The following is a 20,170-nucleotide window of genomic DNA, read 5'->3' as shown; positions in this document are numbered from 1 at the left end:
TCATTGTTGTTATATGTTAACCTACCATCATTATTTTCAAGGTGGGGCCTTCCTCTCCCCAGAACTCTTTCTGATCTGAATTTAATGTTTTCTTTAGCATTTTTTAAAGGAGATAGTCTCATTCTGTTGCTTAAGCTGGAGTGCAGTGGCTCAATTGTAGCTCACTGCAGCTTCGACCTCTTAGGCTTAGGTAATCCTCCCACCTAAGCCTCCCAAGCAGCTAGGACTATAGGTACCTACCACCATGCCTAACTAATTTTTAATTTTTTTGTTTGTTGTTTTGTTTTTTGTAGAGATATGGTCTTGTTATGTTGCCCAGGCTGGTCTCAAACTCCTGCCTCAAACAGTCTTTCCACCTTGGCTTCCCAAAGCTCCTGGGATTACTGGCATGAACCACCATGCCCAGCCATTCTTTAGCATGTTTATCTTGTTCTGAGCATTAGTCTTCATTCCCAGTGTGTTTTGCTGAGTTACTCCAATACCTTGGGTATGGTGTCATCCTGTCTACTTTTTATCCATGCTCATCAGAAAGCTTGTTATTTATCCTAATTTGTCTCAATGAATTCCTTCAGCTTTTCTTCCTCAGTAGGATGATTGCAATGATTGGAATCAAAATGTGCAAAATATTCATTTTCGTTGTCTTCCTTACTTCTAATGAAGTTACCATCATGGCATCAGTTAGCAAGCTTTTCCATTGGGCCAATAAGAACTAGTGCACTTCAGAGAAAGCCAGGCTTGTCCTGCATTGTCTAGCCATTCTCTGCTACCTGCATTTGGCAGTAGGACTTTGCTTGGTGATAATGTGTTTCCTCTAGTAAACTCTTCCTGCATTCTCAGGAATTTTCCTGGGTAGGCAGCACACTTAGAAACTCAAGAAAATGAACCTGCCATGACTACGTCACATAGAAAACTTCCCAAGTTGTTATGGTTCTGATGTGCAGAAGGGAAAGGACATAGAATAGTGGTAAACAACTCAAGTATAGAGCGAGTCAGATGTACAGTGAGTCCACCGTAGGTAACGGTGCAAATAGTGCCATTTCTTAAGTTTTAATTTCCTCAAATGAAAACTGGGATAAGTATGGGACAATGGGATAATGCATATGTTCCTTACTGTGATTCAAGTGCTTGTTAGCACAGTAGATGTTAATATTATTCAACTCCTTAACCCCATGTGAAATTTTGATCAGCTGCCCAATGGCATATCTACAGCTTGTGACTCTTGGTGAAGACACTTACCCACCTTCTAAAGGCTTTGTGAACTTTCTCCTCATCCTCCAAGTGGTTCACTCTTGTTTACTTTTGAGCACAAAACAGAAGCCAAGTGATTAAAAGACATTGTTTATAGTTGTAAATATCTTTTCAGACAGTGTCTTTGGGTTTTAAAACCTGGGAGAGAGGAATTAACTCACGAAAGGACTGGTTTCTTCCCACACTTACAAACTTCCACTAGCACTCCATTTCTCAAAAAGCCTGAAAATATATAGGAACAAAGAAGTGAAGTGAGCTTTTGCTGCAAATAAAAAGGCAAAGCTGGATCTTCTGCTGTAGGGTCTCCCTGGGTTGTGGTCATAGTTCTGTTTTGGATTATCACACAGTTTGGGAAAGTCAGTTCAATCCAACGAAAATGATATGAATGTAGCTCTGTACCATGAATCCAAAAACATTGTATTAGTTTCTGTTACTGCTATAACAAGTTAATTACCACAAATTTAGCAGCTTTAAACAGCACACATTGATTACCTTACAACACAATTTTATGTTCTGGTGGCCAGAAGTCCAAAGATCAGTGTCCCTGAGTGAAAAATGAAGGCTGTTGCTTGATTTCAAAATCCAGAACTGCATTCTTTCTGTAATTTGTGGCCCTTCTTCCATTTTCAAGGCCAGCAATGTAGCATCTTCAAATCTAGCTCCTTCTCTCATTCTCTCTCTGACCTGTACTCCATGGTCACATCTCTGACTCTGACTCTCCTGCTTCCCTCCTTCACTTATAAGGACCCTTGTGATTACATTGAGCCCGTCCAGATAACCCAGGATAATCTCATCTCAAGATACTTAATTTTGCATGTGCAAAGTCCCTTTTGCCATTGTGAGGTACCATATTTATGAAATTTCTGGGATTAGAATGTGGACATCTTCAGGAGCCATTATTTTGTCTACCACAGGTGTGGATTATACGTTCTTTCTGTAGTCATAGGGCACAGATATTATCAGACCCAGTTTATATTTTGCAGTCAAGACTTCTAATGGGACAAGTTGGCATTCAGAGAAGCTGAAGTTAATAAAATAAAAAGCAGGTATCAGTATGCACTTTATCACATCACCAAGAGAATCAAAACAGTATGATAGTAAATTTGACTTCTTGTCGTGTTGAATTCTTCTTTCAGTGCTACGTTATCAGAAAGAGGCAGTATTGTTACAATGTAATTTATATAGTGCCTTCCCCTGAGTGATGAACAGAATATTCCTTAGTATCCTCAGAGAATTAGTCTCTCTATCTCTTTTTATCCCCGCTCAGGCACTCCAGCAATATAATACCCAGCAATGTAATATCTGTGTGCAAGAAATAAACCAGAGTCACTAAATTTAAGGATGTTCACTTAAAGAAATTCCTTTTGGAGTTTCTTTTTTTAAATGTCACTTGAAAATGCTCTTCTCTGGGTGCAATAGAGCCATTGACCCACATTAGATTAATTAGGTCAATTAGCTTTTACATAGTAATTACCACTCAGATAGCTTTGAATAATATCCTTTTAATGCACATGTTCTTTGAAAAGAGATTTTCAGTTTGAATTCCTGCCACATAGTAGCATTAAGAAAACATGCACCTCGCAATTCTTTCTGCAATGTGGCTTTGGGTATAGCAATGACATTGGGTAGATAAAGCTTAAGGACTTTGCGTTGATTAGTTGATTATTCACATTTACACGTTGTTAAAAGCTACATGGGTATTTTCCATTTGGAGAGGCTGTTGGTAACCCAGAATGCCAGGCCTAACTGAGAGTAACTCCCTTTCTTCCTCTAACCTGTCAATATCAATTCCCACATTTTAGATTCATACTGGTCCCAGTACCTAACCGTGGACTCCTACCAGCCATCAGGACTATTTGAAGTTTTTCGCCATCTGCTTCTCTCCAACAATATCCCTACATTTTATCTTAATAATGACAATAGCTACCACTTAATGATATTTGCTAGGTTTTGGCATTTCTCATTCATTACTCCTAATTGTTACCTTATTATTCCTAATAGTTAACTTACTAACAAATATTTGTTGAGCTATTTTCTCCTTATACTAGAGAGAGAGCCAAGTGAATATCCTTATCGTCAGTAACAGTTAAAGAAAGTGAGACTTAGAGGAGTTAAGTGACTAGCCCAAAGCCCTGTAGTGCATGGGTACAGGCAAAGCTCAGAGTCTGCAAGGCTCAACAGCGTGGCTCAGCCCACCCCCCAAGGCTGCTCCAGTTGGGGCACTGGAAATGCTGTCTGACTTGGTTTCAATATTTGAAAACCCATTCAACTATTTAGGGCATAGGATTATCACTGATGTCAGAACTATGAAGAAAAATTAGGAATTTTTCTTTAGAAATGAGGTCGAGGAGAAATAGAAAACTCACAATTTCTTAGAACACAGGTTCTACTATTAGTAATTAAAGGCCTTAATTTTAATTTTAATTTTAATTTTTTTGAGATGGAGTCTCACTCTGTCACCCAGGTTAGAGTGCAGTGGCACGATCTTGGCTCATTGCAACCTGCACCTCCCAGGTTCAAGCCTCAGTCTCCAGAGTGGCTGGGATTACAGGCATGCCACCATGCCCAGCTAATTTTTGTATTTTTAGTAGCGATGGGGTTTCACCATGTTGGCCAGGCTGGTCTCAAACTCCTGGCCTCAGGTGATCCGCCTGCCTTGGCCTTTCAAAGTGCTGGGATTACAGGCGTGAGCCACCACACCTGGCAAAAAGCTTTAATTTTTTTTTTTTTAACTTCAGGATTCTGATGCACATAGAAAACTTAGCACAAGAAAGTTGATGTACTACTGAAGTGAATACATATAAATGAAATCAGAGGTAGTTCTAGGTGTATCCCTTCTGCTTTCTCTCAGTCCCTGGTGCTTAGATCAGACAAAGGCAGTGTTAAATTGTCAGTTGTGCACTGACATTAATGTGTTTCAAAGTCTTTCATTTCACCTAACACTGAACAGAAAAGGCTGTGAGTAAATTTAGGCTATGGATGAGAGCCGGACATTTGGATGGTCTGGAATGTGGAGATAATTTTGTTTTTGTTGGTTTTTGTTTTTGTTTTTTTCAAGGTTGAAAGTTTCAGAGTGCAGGGATCAGAAAGCTTCATATTGGAAATATAAAAATCATACATTTCTTTTTCTTTTCTTTTCATTTTATTATTATTATACTTTCATAAGTATAATAATAATACTTATTATTATACTTTCATAAGTATAATAATAATACTTATTATTTTAGGGTACATGTGCACAATGTGCAGGTTACATACGTATACATGTGCCATGCTGGTGTGCTGTACCCATTAACTTGTCATTTAGCATTAGGTATATCTCCTAAAGCTATCCATCCCCACTCCCCCCACCCCACAACAGTCCCCAGAGTGTGATGTTCCCCTTCCTGTGTCCATGTGTTCTCATTGTTCAATTCCCACCTATGAGTGAGAATATGTGGTGTTTGGTTTTTTGGTCTTGCGACAGTTTACTGAGAATGATGATTTCCAATTTCATCCATGTCCCTACAAAGGACATGAACTCATCATTTTTTATGGCTGCATAGTATTCCATTGTGTATATGTGCCACATTTTCTTAATCCAGTCTATCATTGTTGGACATTTGGGTTGGTTCCAAGTCTTTGCTATTGTGAATAGTGCCGCGATAAACATACGTGTGCATGTGTCTTTATAGCAGCATGATTTATAGTCCTTTGGGTACATACCTAGTAATGGGATGGCTGGGTCAAATGGTATTTCTAGTTCTAGATCCCTGAGGAATTGCCACACTGACTTCCACAATGGTTGAACTAGTTTACAGTCCCACCAACAGTGTAAAAGTGTTCCTATTTCTCCACATCCTCTCCAGCACCTGTTGTTTCCTGACTTTTTAATGATCGCCATTCTAACTGGTGTGAGATGGTATCTCATTGTGGTTTTGATTTGCATTTCTCTGATGGCCAGTGATGATGAGCATTTTTTCATGTGTCTTTTGGCTGCATAAATGTCTTCTTTTGAGAAGTGTCTGTTCATGTCCTTCGCCCACTTTTTGATGGGGTTGTTTTTTTCTTGTAAATTTGTTTGAGTTCATTGTAGATTTTGGATATTAGCCCTTTGTCAGATGAGTAAGTTGCAAAAATTTTCTCCCATTTTGTAGGTTGCCTGTTCACTCTGATGGTAGTTTCTTTTGCTGTGCAGAAGCTCTTTAGTTTAATGAGATCCCATTTGTCAATTTTGGCTTTTGTGGCCATTGCTTTTGGTGTTTTAGACATGAAGTCCTTGCCCATGCCTATGTCCTGAATGGTAATGCCTAGGTTTTATTCTAGGGTTTTTATGGTTTTAGGTCTAACTTTTAAGTCTTTAATCCATCTTGAATTGATTTTTGTGTAAGGGGTAAGGAAGGGATCCAGTTTCAGCTTTCTACATATGGCTAGCCAGTTTTCCCAGCACCATTGATTAAATAGGGAATCCTTTCCCCATTTCTTGTTTTTCTCAGGTTTGTCAAAGATCAGATAGTTGTATGTATGTGGCATTATTTCTGAGGGCTCTGTTCTTTTCCATTGGTCTATATCTCTGTTTTGGTACCAGTACCATGCTGTTTTGGTTACCGTAGCCTTGTAGTATAGTTTGAAGTCAGGTAGTGTGATGCTTCCAGCTTTGTTCTTTTGGCTTAGGATTGTCTTGGCAATGCGGGCTCTTTTTTGGTTCCATATGAACTTTAAAGTAGTTTTTTCCAATTCTGTGAAGAAAGTCATTGGTAGCTTGATGGGGATGGCATTGAATCTATAAATTACCTTGGACAGTATGGCCATTTTCATGATATTGATTTTTCCTACCCATGAGCATGGAATGTTCTTCCATTTGTTTGTATCCTCTTTTATTTCATTGAGCAGTGGTTTGTAGTGGTCCTTCACGTCCCTTGTAAGTTGGATTCCTAGGTATTTTATTCTCTTTGAAGCAATTGTGAATGGGAGTACATTCATGATTTGGCTCTCTGTCTGTTATTGGTGTATAAGAATGCTTGTGATTTTTGTACATTGATTTTGTATCCTGAGACTTTGCTGAAGTTGCTTATCAGCTATTTCTGGAGAGCAATTTGATAATTTGTTTCAATAATTTTTTTTTGACAGTGTCTCACCGTGTCACCCAGGCTGGAGTGCAGTGGAGCGATCATGGCTCACCACAGTCTCAATCTCCTAGACTCAGGTGATCGTCCCACCTCAGCCTCCCAAGCAGCTAGGAATACAGGCAAGCACCACCACGCCCTGCCAATTTTGGTATTTTTTGTAGAGATGGGGTTGCACCATGTTGCCTAGGCAGGTCTTGAACTCTTAGGCTCAAGAGATCTGCCTGCCTCAGCCTCCCATTGTGCAGGATTACAGGTGTGAGCCACCGTGCCCAGCTTGTTTCAATAATTTAAATGTGAATTTCTAACAAAAAGCAAATAAAGCTGTAGGTATAAGAATGCTTATTACAACATTGGTTATAACCAAAAACTGCAAATAATCTAAATATGTATCAGTAAGGTAGTCATTAAATAAGTGGGCACATCCATGAATGTACTACATGAAAAATGTTTATATATATCAATACATTTATATTGTATTGTTAAAATTAAAGATTAGCCAGGCACGGTGGCTCACACCTGTAATCCCAACACTTTGGGAGGCCGAGGCGGGTGGATCACAAGGTCAGGAGTTCGAGACCAGCCTGATCAACATGGTGAAACCCCATCTCTACTAAAAATACAAAAATTAGCCGTGCATGATGGTGTGCACTATAATCCCAGCTACTCAGGAGGCTGAAGCAGGAGAATCACTTTCAGTAATTGAAACCAGGAGGCAGAGGTTGCAATGAGCTGAGATAGTGCCACTGCACTCCAGCCTGGGTGACAGAGTGAGACTCTGTCTTAAAAAAAAATTGAAGATTAATAAACAAATTATAATTCTACTTTAAAGTGTGTTTGTGTTATCTGGATGGCCGTATGCCAAAATATGTTAACTGTGATCATCACCAAGTAGTGGGATTGATGATGATTTTAACTTCTTTGTACATTTCTTTATTATCTGAAATTTCTTCTTTTATTCTCTTTTATCTCTATTTTCCATGCAGATCACCCAATACCTCCTCCCCCCAAACATACACACATTATTCTAATGCATTTTATGTAAATCTTTCAGTTTGTATGTATTTCTACAAAATGCATTTTTGTAGTTTAGGTATTTGTATGTAGGTATTTAGATTTACTTAGTATGACATCCTGTTCCTCACATTTTTACATAGTACTGTGATTTTTAGATCTATGTTGCTATGTGTATACCTAGTCTACTGCATAGAACTGCTGGATTATTTTATAATAAAGGCATTATGAACTCTAAGCATGTGCTACCTTCATAATTAGATAAATATACAATAATAAAGCTTTTTTTTTTTTTTTGAGATGGAGTTTCACTCTTATTGCCCAGGCTGGAGTGCAATGGCATGATTTTGGCTCACCAAAACCTCCGCCTCCTGGGTTGAAGCAATTCTCCTGCCTCAGCCTCCCAGGTAGCTGGGATTACAGGCTTGTGCCACCACGCCCAGCTAATTTTGTATTTTCAGTAGAAACAGGGTTTCTCCATGTTGTTCAGGCTGGTCTCAAACCCCAACCTCAGGAGATCTGCCCACCTTGGCCTCCCAAAGTGCTGGGATTACAGGTGTTAGCCACCGCACCTGGCCAATAAAACTATTTTTATTGTGGAAAAAATAAAGAAAACTACCCTTCTTCAAGCCTAAACGCATACATAAAGTTGCAAATTATTGCACATAATTTTGTCAATGGAATTATCCAAATGAAGAAATATTTATTACAGTGGAGATTCTGTTTTACCAAGCATCTCTACATTTAAAAAGTATTTAGATACATGGAACTCTTTTCTATAAATACATAAAATTCAGAGAAAAGAGAATATTTATTTCTGTGTAGACTCTAAAATACTTGACTTATTTTAGAAGGCAAAATTTCAAAAGACAAAGTTATTTTGAAAGTTGAAAGAAGTGAAAGAAGTTATTACAGTATGTTCTCACTATATATTAAAAATGAAATTAAAATCATTTAAAATAAAAGAAATATGATATTGTAATGCAAACAGAAATTAAGGAAAATCCCAAAAGGATAGGAAACAGTTGATGGACAGCACAGGAATATGAAAAGACAGAGGAAGCAATAAAGCCTATTGGGAAAAACTGAAATTTATATATTGAAAGTTCATAATTTTTAACATAAAAATCTAATAATAACTGCTAATCCCTTTCCTTTCTTTAAACTTTAATTTAAGGATAAAAATAGAACTTCAAGAATAACTTTATTCAGTCATATTTTTATAACATAGATATCAAATACTCTCAGTAAAGATTTGTGTTTAACTTTCAAACTTTTCTTCAAAACAACATCATAATCCTAGGTGAGAGGTATGAAAGAAAATCACATTTGACTATATACTATGAGAGGAAATGGCAAGATGAGAGTCATATTTCAAAGCAGATGTTACTGAAGTATTGTAAGTCAAGTAAAGGTCACAAAAAGCTTTCTTCTCTTTCTTATTTAGGCTAGTTTTTACTGATAACAATGAAGAAGGTTTATAACACAGAATTGGAAGACAACACCAAGTTGCCCTTACTAAGAGTATTTTGTTGAAAACAGGGCCTCCTTTTTCTACCCCTCTCCTGAATATTGGGTTTCAGAATGAAGTCATTGACCTAGGAAAAATAAACAAATAGTCTTCAGGGACCCAGAGCCAGGTCAGAAAAACAAATTAAAGTACAGAAGCTTAAGTGTGAAAACAAAAAACTCACAAAATAGTGATTTGGGAGTCCAGGGCCAAATGGGAAGAAGGACTAAGGGGAAAGGCCCCACACAATGACCAGATTATCTAGGGAGAAAGTCACAGCAGTCTTGCTTTCTCTGGAAACTTGAGTTAAACCAGAAACCAAGACTGTAGGATGCACCTTGAGTAAGAGGTCTCTTGAATTTACTTATGAGTTGATGTAACTTTAAAGATGCAGTCAGCATTTCATTCATTTTTAGGCAGAATGGCATAATGGTTGTGCTAAAGAACCTTGAATCTCACAAAGTTCAAACTTTGTAACCTTTGGCAGTTTATTTAGCTTCCTCATCTATGGAATATATGTATAATAAGAGAATTCACCTCATAGCATTACTAAAAGGATTAAACAAAATAGGCCTTCTAAACAGCTTAGGACAAATTCTGGCACATAGCATGTATTCAGTAAATGTTAGCTAGTGCTGGTAGAATTACCATTTGAGCATCTATCGGCCTGAGACTGATATCTGAATTTATATACCAATTAAAATTGTTACATTGTAATGTTTTGATATATCATATTAAATCTAAAGAAGAATTTATTTGCTAATATTAAGATATGAAACTTGCACAGATCTATCACTATTGATAATAGAGGGTACAAATCTTAGTCCACAAACTCAAGTATACAAGAAATGTTTTAATTTCTATTTCAAGCTCCCATTACACCAGATGCTAGAAAAATAATCTCAGTCAACTCGAGGTTCCCACTCCCAAACCCAGTTGCATTGGGATTGCATATATGTTCTGGGGGCTATCATCTGTTTTTAGTTGTCAACATCTGACCATGCTACTATCTGTTGAGACTTATGTTCTAGTTGTCAGTCCACAAAGCTGACAGTTGTGTCCTCCTTGTATTGGACACCAGTTTCTGTTGTAGCAGGACAAGCCACAGACAAAACCCCTCAGACACTGAGTTAAAGAAAGAAGGGCTTTATTCAGTCGGGAGCTTCGCAAGACTCACGTCTCCAACAACCAAGCTCCCTGACTGAGCAATTCTTGTCCCTTTTAAGGGCTCCCAACTCTAAGGGGGTCTGCGTGACAGGGTCGTGATTGATTGAGGAAGCAGGGGGTACATGACTGCGGGCTGCATGCACCGGTAATTAGAATGGAACAGAACAGGACAGGGATTTTCACAGTGCTTTTCTATACAATATCTGTAATCTATAGATAACATAACCGATTAGGTCAGGGGTTGATCTTTAACTACCAGACCCAGGGTGTGGCGCTGGGCTGTCTGCTTCTGGATTTCATTTCTGCCTTTTAGTTTTTACTTCTTTCTTTGGAAGCAGAAATTGGGCATAACACAATATGAGGGGTTGTCTCCCTTACTGTAACATTTGGGAGAGTGATAAAATTAGTGAGACACTAGAAGTCCCTACCCCATCCCTCTACTAGCCTCTGGCTTATGGGAAATGATCTGCTGCTCCTCCAACCATTATGCTGGGGCACAAAGGTGCTCTGTGAGGCTACTTCAGTCTCCCTTTTTAAGTCTAACATACCATATTGCCATCTCTACTATATTGTTCCTGGGCTAGCATAGGGTGAACTCTGGGGGTGAACTCTAGCATAGGGTGAACATAGGGTGAACTCCAGATTAAATAGAAAAAATGATATTCCTTCTGTTCTTGAATTACCCAAAATTATGCAAAGGGAGATGTTCTACTATCCCTTAAACTTGTACCCCACCCCGCCTTCAGAATCAATCCAGGAGAAAGCTGGGCACAGGTCCTTTTTCAGGTACCCAGCATCTAGGCTCTTTTCTTTTCCTCTGACTTCTCTCCTTTTCTACAAGTCTAGAGAGTCTTCAGTCTTGGGGACAGGAAAAACTGGCTTTGACCTGTTAGATATTTTTCTAATTGTTTTGTCTCAAGGCTGAATCTTGGCTTTTAAAATTTTTAAAAATCAAAGATTTGAAAACTCTTCCAAAAGGAATGTCTAGTTCATAGTCTAGCTGCCTCAATGAGTAAAGTCATAGGGAAAAAAATAAACCAAGAAAACAACCAAAAATACTGATTAATATCTCAAAATACATCAAAATAAGAAGGGATATCTGTTTTTTCTTTTTATCTAAAACTACATTTTAAATACATATACGTAAAATACTTTGATTTTCAAAAATAAATAGTCTTCCAAGTAAAATATTTTCTGCTAGTTAAAAACATGAATTTCATCATGTATTATTGAAAAGTGCTGGATTTTATAATTCCTTTCAGCCCAGGTTGCAAGTATCAACTATACCCATTACATGCATGCAGATGGTTCTAACATCAGCTTGCCAGCGAGGATTTCTTAGTGTTTTCAGTTCCTATCCTTGCCTCTTTATCTCCTTCTACAATCTGCTGGTCGATCTGTTCCTCAATGACTTCTTGTTACTCTCCAAATACTGCATCCTCTTTTTATAATCTACTATCCAAAAGAATGTGTAGCTTTTTTTTTGTAAAATTTGACCATGTCTGCATGTTATCTCCTTAAGAATTTCAGACACAATAAATCTTCTGTGCAGTCTAGAGAAAACTTGAAAACAGAGACATTTGGTAATATAATTTGATGGTGGTGATATTAATTTTTAAAGCTCTTAATAATTTCAAAGATCTATATATTTGTATTGCATTTTGATCACTGTTACCTAGGTCATCAATGAGCCCCCTTGAAATACAATATGGCCATATTCATCTTTCTAGGACTTCTTCATGATACAATGGGTAACAGATAGCAACTCTTCAATCACCATTAAATGAAAGAACAATAAGATAGTTGGCTGTTTTCAAACAGTAATGCATAGTGAGACCGTTCTATTCTGTCACATACCATACACTGTATGTCCACTATATTTCAAAAGTATAAGTGTAGCAACAAATATGGGTAAAAATGTGTTTAGAATTGGATTATTATAAGTTCATAGCAGAAAAGAGTTCCTTAACACATTTAAGGAAGAAGACAGTAAAGTACATTTTACATTTCTGAACAAAAGATAAAAACTTTAAAAAAAGTGAGCATTGAGATATAACCCTCAACATTAGGAATTGAAGTAGGAAAAGCAATAAACCAACCTGGGTTCCAGTTCTCATTCTACAAATTACTTGCAGAGAAAGTACGGGCAAGGCATTTAATATTCTGGGGGGCTGTTTTCCCTTCTGTAAGCTGAAATTTTGAACTAGAATCTCTAAGTTTCTTTCATTGTACCATTCAATTATTTGCCTTGTTTAAAAACATGTCAGATAACAGAAAGAATAAAATTACAGAAATTTTAAAAAATGCAGAGTAAATCAGTCATGTAAAAAATTGTGGTAAAACCATTTTAACTTTAAAATTGCTTTTCTAGTTCCTAAATGGTAAAAGGTTTACATTTCCAAACTGATCAATATAGAAACTTAAAAAAGAGACTTTATTATGTATGTAATTTCTAAATAATTGAAGCCATCTACTGTCATAAGGAGGTACTTCAGGCAAAATACTGTCAGCTTAATTTTAATTCCTTTTTAAAGTAAAAATGTTATAGCTACAACACATAATATGCAAGTGCAGGTTTATGCACATTTTTCTAAATCTTTCAAAATAGAATATTACCAGGTTTTTTTTTTTGGTTTGTTTCCCTTTTGTTTTGCTAAAGTATGTAGGAATTTTTAAGGCATATGTTAGTTTATGGAAAGGTTTCCAGATTGAAACAAAGATTGTTCTTTTGAATTCTCTGCTTTTATTATGTTAATTAAAACAAAACTTTATAGAGCATCTAAGTGCCTCTCAAGCTAAGTAAGAAGAATACCCAGTTGATGCATGGGAATTATAAAGATAATTTACACAGTTGGTAAAGGAAACAGCCTATACTGAAAGGCAATTAAACAAGAGCTATATTACATTATATTTAAAATAGGAAATGTATGTGCAGGAAACCAAGTAACCATCATTACTCTTATATTTGTCTCCTGGAATGGATTCTCTTAAAATTCTGATAGTGCCTCCTTTCCTTTCCTTTCCACCTTAAACAAGTGCTTCTTACACTTTGGTGTGTACATCATCACCTGCGGATCTTGTTAAAATGCAGATTCTTACTCAGAAAGCCTGGGGTGTGGCCTGAGATGCTGAGCTTCTAACCAGCTCCCAGGGGTTTCCCATGTTACTAGTCTTCAGATTGAGTGGCAAGGCCCTTAACTATGGGCAGCCAGGAGTTGAAATGACAAAAGATAAGAAGTGCCAGGGTTTACCTTTTTGTTTTGTTCTACTACCTATTCAAAACCCACACTGAAATTCTTAGCTCATTTACTTAGCTTAATTCTTAGCTTAGTTACTTTTCCATGCTTTTACTTTTTTTCCATGCTTTTACTTCCTTCTCTATTCCCACAAAAGAAGAGTTCTACTCTATTCCCACAAAAGAAAAGTTCTTAAATATACACACCTTTCATTATCTAGCATGCCATAGGTAATATTATCCATGTGACCCATGGGCTAAGGGTCCTCAAAGAATGGTTCCCTACTGTGCTTGATGAGAATGTTTTCTAGAAATAGGGTCATGGTAAAGAGACTCTGAATGACTCTACTAAGGGGTAAATTGTGCCAAAACTTAAAACAGTGAATAATTCTGCAATCATTTCAGTTTGGCTTTAGAATGTATTATAATAGAATTTCCAGGAGATTTATTTATTAATTACATTTTACTTAAGGTAATAAAATATATTTGTATGCTCTGACCATACACCAACTAACAGTGTTGGTGAGGAGGAGATAAAGAGAGGGGCATCTGCCTGAAAGCATGAGGAATTATATGTAGGAGGGTAGTCTGGGATAAATTTTTTTTATGAATAATACATCTGTGGAAAGTCAAGATTTCATCTGTCAAGTTCTAATGCAACTGAAATAATACAAATGGACATTGTATTATTTTCCCCCTTCTCAATGGATTATTTAAAGTGCTGTTAAGAATGTTTTGGGGGTACAAACATCTACCATATGTTGAACCTTTACTATGTATCCACATCTAAACTAAGAAATCTCTATGCAGTGGCTTAGTAAGTTCTCACTATGCACCTATGTGGTAGGTGCCATTATGCCAATAAGATAGGAAAATATAGCCTATCAAGGAACTTTTCCCTTTATTTTTTATTATACTTTAAGTTCTAGGGTACATGTGCACAACGTGCAGGTTTGTTACATATGTATACATGTGCCATGTTGGTGTGCTGCACCCATTAACTCATCATTTACATTAGGTATATCTCCTAATGCTATCCCTCCCCCATCTCCCCACCCCACGACAGGCCCCAGTGTGTGATGTTCCCCTTCCTGTGTCCAAGTGTTCTCATTGTTCAATTCCCACCTATGAGTGAGAACAGGCGGTGTTTGGTTTTTTGTCCTTGCGATAGTTTGCTGAGAATGATGGTTTCCAGCTTCATCCATGTCCCTACAAAGGACATGAACTCATCATGTTTTATGGCTGCATAGTATTCCATGGTATATATGTGCCACATTTTCTTAATCCAGTCTATCGTCGATGGACATTTGGGTTGGTTCCAAGTCTTTGCTATTGTGAATAATGCCTCAATAAACATATGTGTGAATGTGTCTTTATAGCAGCATGATTTATAATCCTTTGGGTTATCCATGGTGATCCATGGCTGGGTCAAATGGTATTTCTAGTTCTAGATCCCTGAGGAATTGCCACACTGCCTTCCACAGTGGTAGAACTAGTTTGCAGTCCCACCAACAGTGTAAAAGTGTTCCTATTTCTTCACATCCTCTCCAGCACCTGTTGTTTCCTGACTTTTTAATGATCACCATTCTAACTGGTGTGAGATGGTATCTCATTGTGGTTTTGATTTGCATTTCTCTGATGGCCAGTGATGATGAGCATTTTTTCATGTGTCTTTTGGCTGCATAAATGACTTCTTTTGAGAAGTGTCTATTCATATCCTTTGCCCACTTTTTGATGGGGTTGTTTGTTTTTTTCTTGTAAGTTTGTTTGCATTCTTTGTAGATTCTGGATATTAGCCCTTTGTCAGATGAGTAGGTTGCAAAAATTTTCTCCCATTCTGTAGGTTGCCTGTTCACTCTGATGGTACTTTCTTTTGCTGTGCAGAAGCTCTTTAGTTTAATTAGATCCCATTTGTCAATTTTGGATTTTGTTGCTGTTGCTTTTGGTGTTTTAGACATGAAGTCCTTGCCCATGCCTATGTCCTGAATGGTATTGCCTCGGTTTTCTTCTAGGGTTTTTATGGTTTTAGGTCTAACATTTAAGTCTTTAAACCATCTTGAATTAATTTTTGTATAAGGTGTAAGGAAGGGATCCAGTTTCAGCTTTCTACATATGGCTAGCCAGTTTTCCCAGCACCATTTATTAAATAGGGAATCCTTTCCCCATTTCTTGTTTTTCTCAGGTGTGTCAAAGATCAGATGGTTGTAGATGTGTGGTATTATTGCTGAGGGCTCTGTTCTGTTCCATTGGTCTATATCTCTGTTTTGGTACCAGTATCATGCTGTTTTGGTTACTGTAGCCTTGTAGTATAGCTTGAAGTCAGGTAGCGTGATGCTTCCAGCTTTGTTCTTTTGGCTTAGGATTGACTTGGCAACGTGGGCTGTTTTTTGGTTCCATATGAACTTTAAAGTAGTTTTTTCCAATTCTGTGAAGAAAGTCATTGGTAGCTTGATGGGGATAGCAATGAATCTGTAAATTACCTTGGGCAGTATGGCCATTTTCACGATATTGATTCTTCCTATCCATGAGCATGGAATGTTCTTCCATTTGTTTATGTCCTCTTTTATTTCGTTGAGCAGTGGTTTGTAATTCTCCTTGAAGAGGTCCTTCACATCCTTTGTAAGTTGGATTCCTAGGTATTTTATTTTCTTTGAAGCAATTGTGAATGGGCGCTTACTCATGATTTGGCTGTCTGTTTGTCTGTTATTGGTGTATAAGAATGCTTGTGATACTTGCACATTGATTTTGTATCCTGAGACTTTGCTGAAGTTGCTTATTCAGCTTAAGGAGATTTTGGGCTGAGACGATGGGGTTTTCTAAATATACAATCATGTCATTTGCAAACAGGGACAATTTGACTTCCTCTTTACCTAATTGAATACCCTTTCTTTCTTTCTCCTGCCTGATTGTCCTGGCCAGAACTTCCAACACTATGTTGAATAGGAGTGGTGAGAGAGGGCATCCCTGTCTTGTACCAGTTTTCAAAGGGAATGCTTCCAGTTTTTATCATTCAGTATGATATTGGCTGTGACTTTGTCATAAATAGCTCTTATTATTTTGATATACATCCCATCAGTACCTAATTTATTGAGAGTTTTTAGCATGAAGGGTTGTTGAATTTTATCAAAGGCCTTTTCTGCATCTCTTGAGATCATGTGGTTTTTGTCTTTGGTTCTGTTTATATGCTGGGTTACGTTTATTGATTTGCGTATGTTGAACCAGCCTTGCATCCCCAGGATGAAGCCCACTTGATCATGGTGGATAAGCTTTTTGATGTGCTGCTGGATTCGGTTTGCCAGTATTTTATTGAGGATTTTTGCATTGATGTTCATCAGGGATATTGGTCTAAAATTCTCTTTTTTTGTTGTGTCTCTGCCAGGTTTTGGTATCAGGATGATGCTGGCCTCATAAAATGAGTTAGGGAGGATTCCTTCTTTTTCTATCGATTGGAATAGTTTCAGAAGGAATGGTACCAGCTCCTCCTTGTACCTCTGCTAGAATTTGGCTGTGAATCTGTCTGGTCCTGAACTTTTCTTCGTTGGTAGGCTATTAATTATTGCCTCAATTTCAGAGCCTGTTATTGTTCTATTCAGGAATTCAACTTCTTTCTGGTTTAGTCTTGGGAGGGTGTATGTGTCGAGGAATTTATCCATTTCTTCTAGATTTTCGAGTTTATTTGCATAGAGGTGTTTACAGTATTCCCTGATGGTAGTTTGTATTTCCGTGGGATCGGTGGTGATATCCCCTTTATCATTTTTTATTGCATCTATTTGATTCTTCTCTCTTTTCTTATTAGTCTTGCTAGCAGTCTATCTATTTTGTTGATCTTTTCAAAAAACCAGCTCCTGGATTCATTGATTTTTTGAAGGGTTTTTTGTGTCTCTATCTCCTTCAGTTCTGCTCTGATCTTAGTTATTTCTTGCTTTCTGCTAGCTTTTGAATGTGTTTGCTCTTGCTTCTCTAGTTCTTTTAATTGTGATGTTAGGGTGTCAATTTTAGATCTTTCCTGCTTTCTCTTGTGGGCATTTAGTGCTGTAAATTTCCCTCTACACACTGCTTTAAATGTGTCCCAGAGATTCTGATATGTTGTGTCTTTGTTCTCATTGGTTTCAAAGAACATCTTTATTTCTGCCTTCATTTCATTATGTACCCAGTAGTCATTCAGGAGGAGGTTGTTCAGTTTCCATGTAGTTATGTGGTTTTGAGTGAATTTCTTAATACTGAGTTCTAGTTTGATTGCACTGTGGTCTGAGAGACAGTTTGTTATAATTTCTGTTCTTTTACATTTGCTGAGGAGTGCTTTACTTCTAACTATGTGGTCAATTTTGGAATAAGTGCCATGTGGTGCTGAGAAGAATGTATATTCTGTTGATTTGGGGTGGAGAGTTCTGTAGATGTCTATTAGGTCTGCACGGTGCAGAGCTGAGTTCAATTCCTGGATATCCTTGTTAACTTTCCGTCTCGTTGATCTGTCTAATGTTGACAGTGGGGTGTGAAAGTCTCCCATTATTATTGTGTGGGAGTCTAAGTCTCTTTGTAGGTCTCTAAAGACTTGCTTTATGGATCTGCGTGCTCCTGTATTGGGTGCATATATAATTAGGATAGTTAGCTCTTCTTGTTGAATTGATCCCTTTACCATTATGTAATGGCCTTGTCTCTTGATCTTTGTTGGTTTAAAGTCTGTTTTATGAGAGACTAGGATTACAATCTCTGCTTTTTTTTGTTTTCCATTTGCTTGGTAGATCTTCCTCTATCCCTTTATTTTGAGGCTATGTGTGTCTCTGCATGCGGGATGGGTCTCCTGAATACAGCACACTGATGGGTCTTAACTCTTTATCCAATTTGCCAGTCTGTGTCTTTTAAATGGAGAATTTAGCCCACTTACATTTAAGGTTAATATTGTTATGTGTGAATTTGATCCTGTCATTATGTGAATTTGATCCTAGTTATTTCGCTTGTTATTTGATGCAGTTTCTTCTCGAGGAACTTTTTAATTGGGAAACCTTTTGAAAAAATTTAACCCAACAGTGAGTTTTGTGAAAAGCTCCACTGTATGGTTTATCCTATATGAATAAATATATCCAAAATATTTAAAACTTAAGAATAGGAAAACTTAGGGTTATTATTTATTTCATGAAAAGAATAGCCAGTGATTGGAGTTAAGTGGCTAGTATATGTAACAGGGATTTTTTGAGTTACATATATTTAATGTACATATAATACTCCAGGTAAACACTTGCAAAAAGGTTGGCATGTCTACAATAATGCTGTTAATTTTCTATTCATTTTGATTGCTTAGGAGATTGTCTTAGTCTGTTTCCTGTCACTATAATAGAATACCTGTGGCTAAGTTATAAAGGAAAGAGGTCTATTTTAGCTCATGATTCTGGAGGCTGGGAGGTCCAAGATCAGTTAACCACATCTGGCTGGCTTCTGTTAAGGGCCTCATGCTTCATCATAATATGCCAAAGAAGCAGAAGGGGAGGCAGGCAAGTGCAAGGAGACCAAATATGAGAGGCAGCCTCACTTTATATAACCACCTGGCCTCGCAGTAACTAACCAGTCCTGCAGAGTTAGAACTACTCCTTTGAGAATGGCATTAATTCCTCTTAACAACCTAATCACCTTACTTTTCCATGCTTTTACTTCCTCCTCAATACCGCCACATTGGGGACCAAGCCTCAGCATGAGTTTTGGTCGGAAGAAACCACAGCATTCTGCTCCTCACTCTCCAAACTCATGTCCTTCTTACAATGCAAAATCATCCCATCCCCAAAATCACCAAAATCGTAACTCATCCTGCACCAACTTAAAAGTCCAAAGCCTAAAGTCTCATCTGGGAAACTATGAAATCAAAACAAGTTATCTATTTCCCAGATACAATGGTGGGACAGGCATAGGGTATACATTCCTATTCCAAAAGGGAGAAACAGGCAAGAAGGGAGTAACAGGCCCAAAGCAAGTTCAAAACCCAGCAGGTTAGACATTAAATTTTAAAGTTGGAGAATAATTTCCCTAAACTCCATGCACACTAGGGTTGGAGGTGGAGCCCCGAAGGCATCAGGCAGCCCTGCCCCTATGGCTTTGTTGGTGCAGCCCACGTGGCTGCTCTCATGGGTTGGAGTCTGGTGCCTGTAACTTTCCCAGGCAGGCATTACCCCCTGCCAGTGACTCTACAATTCTGGGGTCTCAAGGGTGGCCCAGCCCCTGTGGTTCTACTAAGCATTACCCTAGTAAGAGAACTCAGCAGTGGTTACACCCCTGTGACAAATCACTACCTGTGCCCCTAGGCTTTTCAATCACCCTCAGATATTTAAGTGGAGGAAGCCACACCTCCATAGTTCTTGCATTCTGCACATGGAACTGCCAAGGCTTACAGCTTGCACCTTCTGTAGTTTGAGCATGAGCCACATCTGGGCCTGTTTGAATGAAGGTGTGGTGCTGCCAAGGTTTACAGTTTGCACCGTTAGGAGCAACAAGTTGAGCTGTACCTGAGGCCAGTTGAGCCACAACTGGCTGAGGAGTCCTGTTCCTGGACGCAGAGAGCAGAGAGACCCTAGCCTACCCTACCTAGGCTCAAGGTAGCAAGCCCTTGCTGCCCTCAAGATCCTAACATTCTCAGACTGTGATCGGGGGAGCAGCCTCAAAGATCTCTGAAATGCCTTCAGGGTCTTTCTCCTATTGTCCTGATGATTAGTACCAGGTTCCCTTCTAGCCATATTAATCTCTTTAGCAAACAGTTTCTGGGTATTGCTGTGATGTATTCTATATTTTATTATTACTTTATTATGTATCTTAACTTCTCTACCAGAATGTAAACTCAGCTCCACAAGAAAAGAAACAGTGTTTTCGTCCTTTACAGTACCAGGTACATCTTCACTTAGCAGATCA

The sequence above is a fragment of the Pongo abelii genome, chromosome 1, assembly GCF_028885655.2.
Source record: "Pongo abelii isolate AG06213 chromosome 1, NHGRI_mPonAbe1-v2.0_pri, whole genome shotgun sequence".
Classification (NCBI taxonomy): domain Eukaryota; kingdom Metazoa; phylum Chordata; class Mammalia; order Primates; family Hominidae; genus Pongo; species Pongo abelii.
This window is presented reverse-complemented; position numbering follows the sequence as displayed.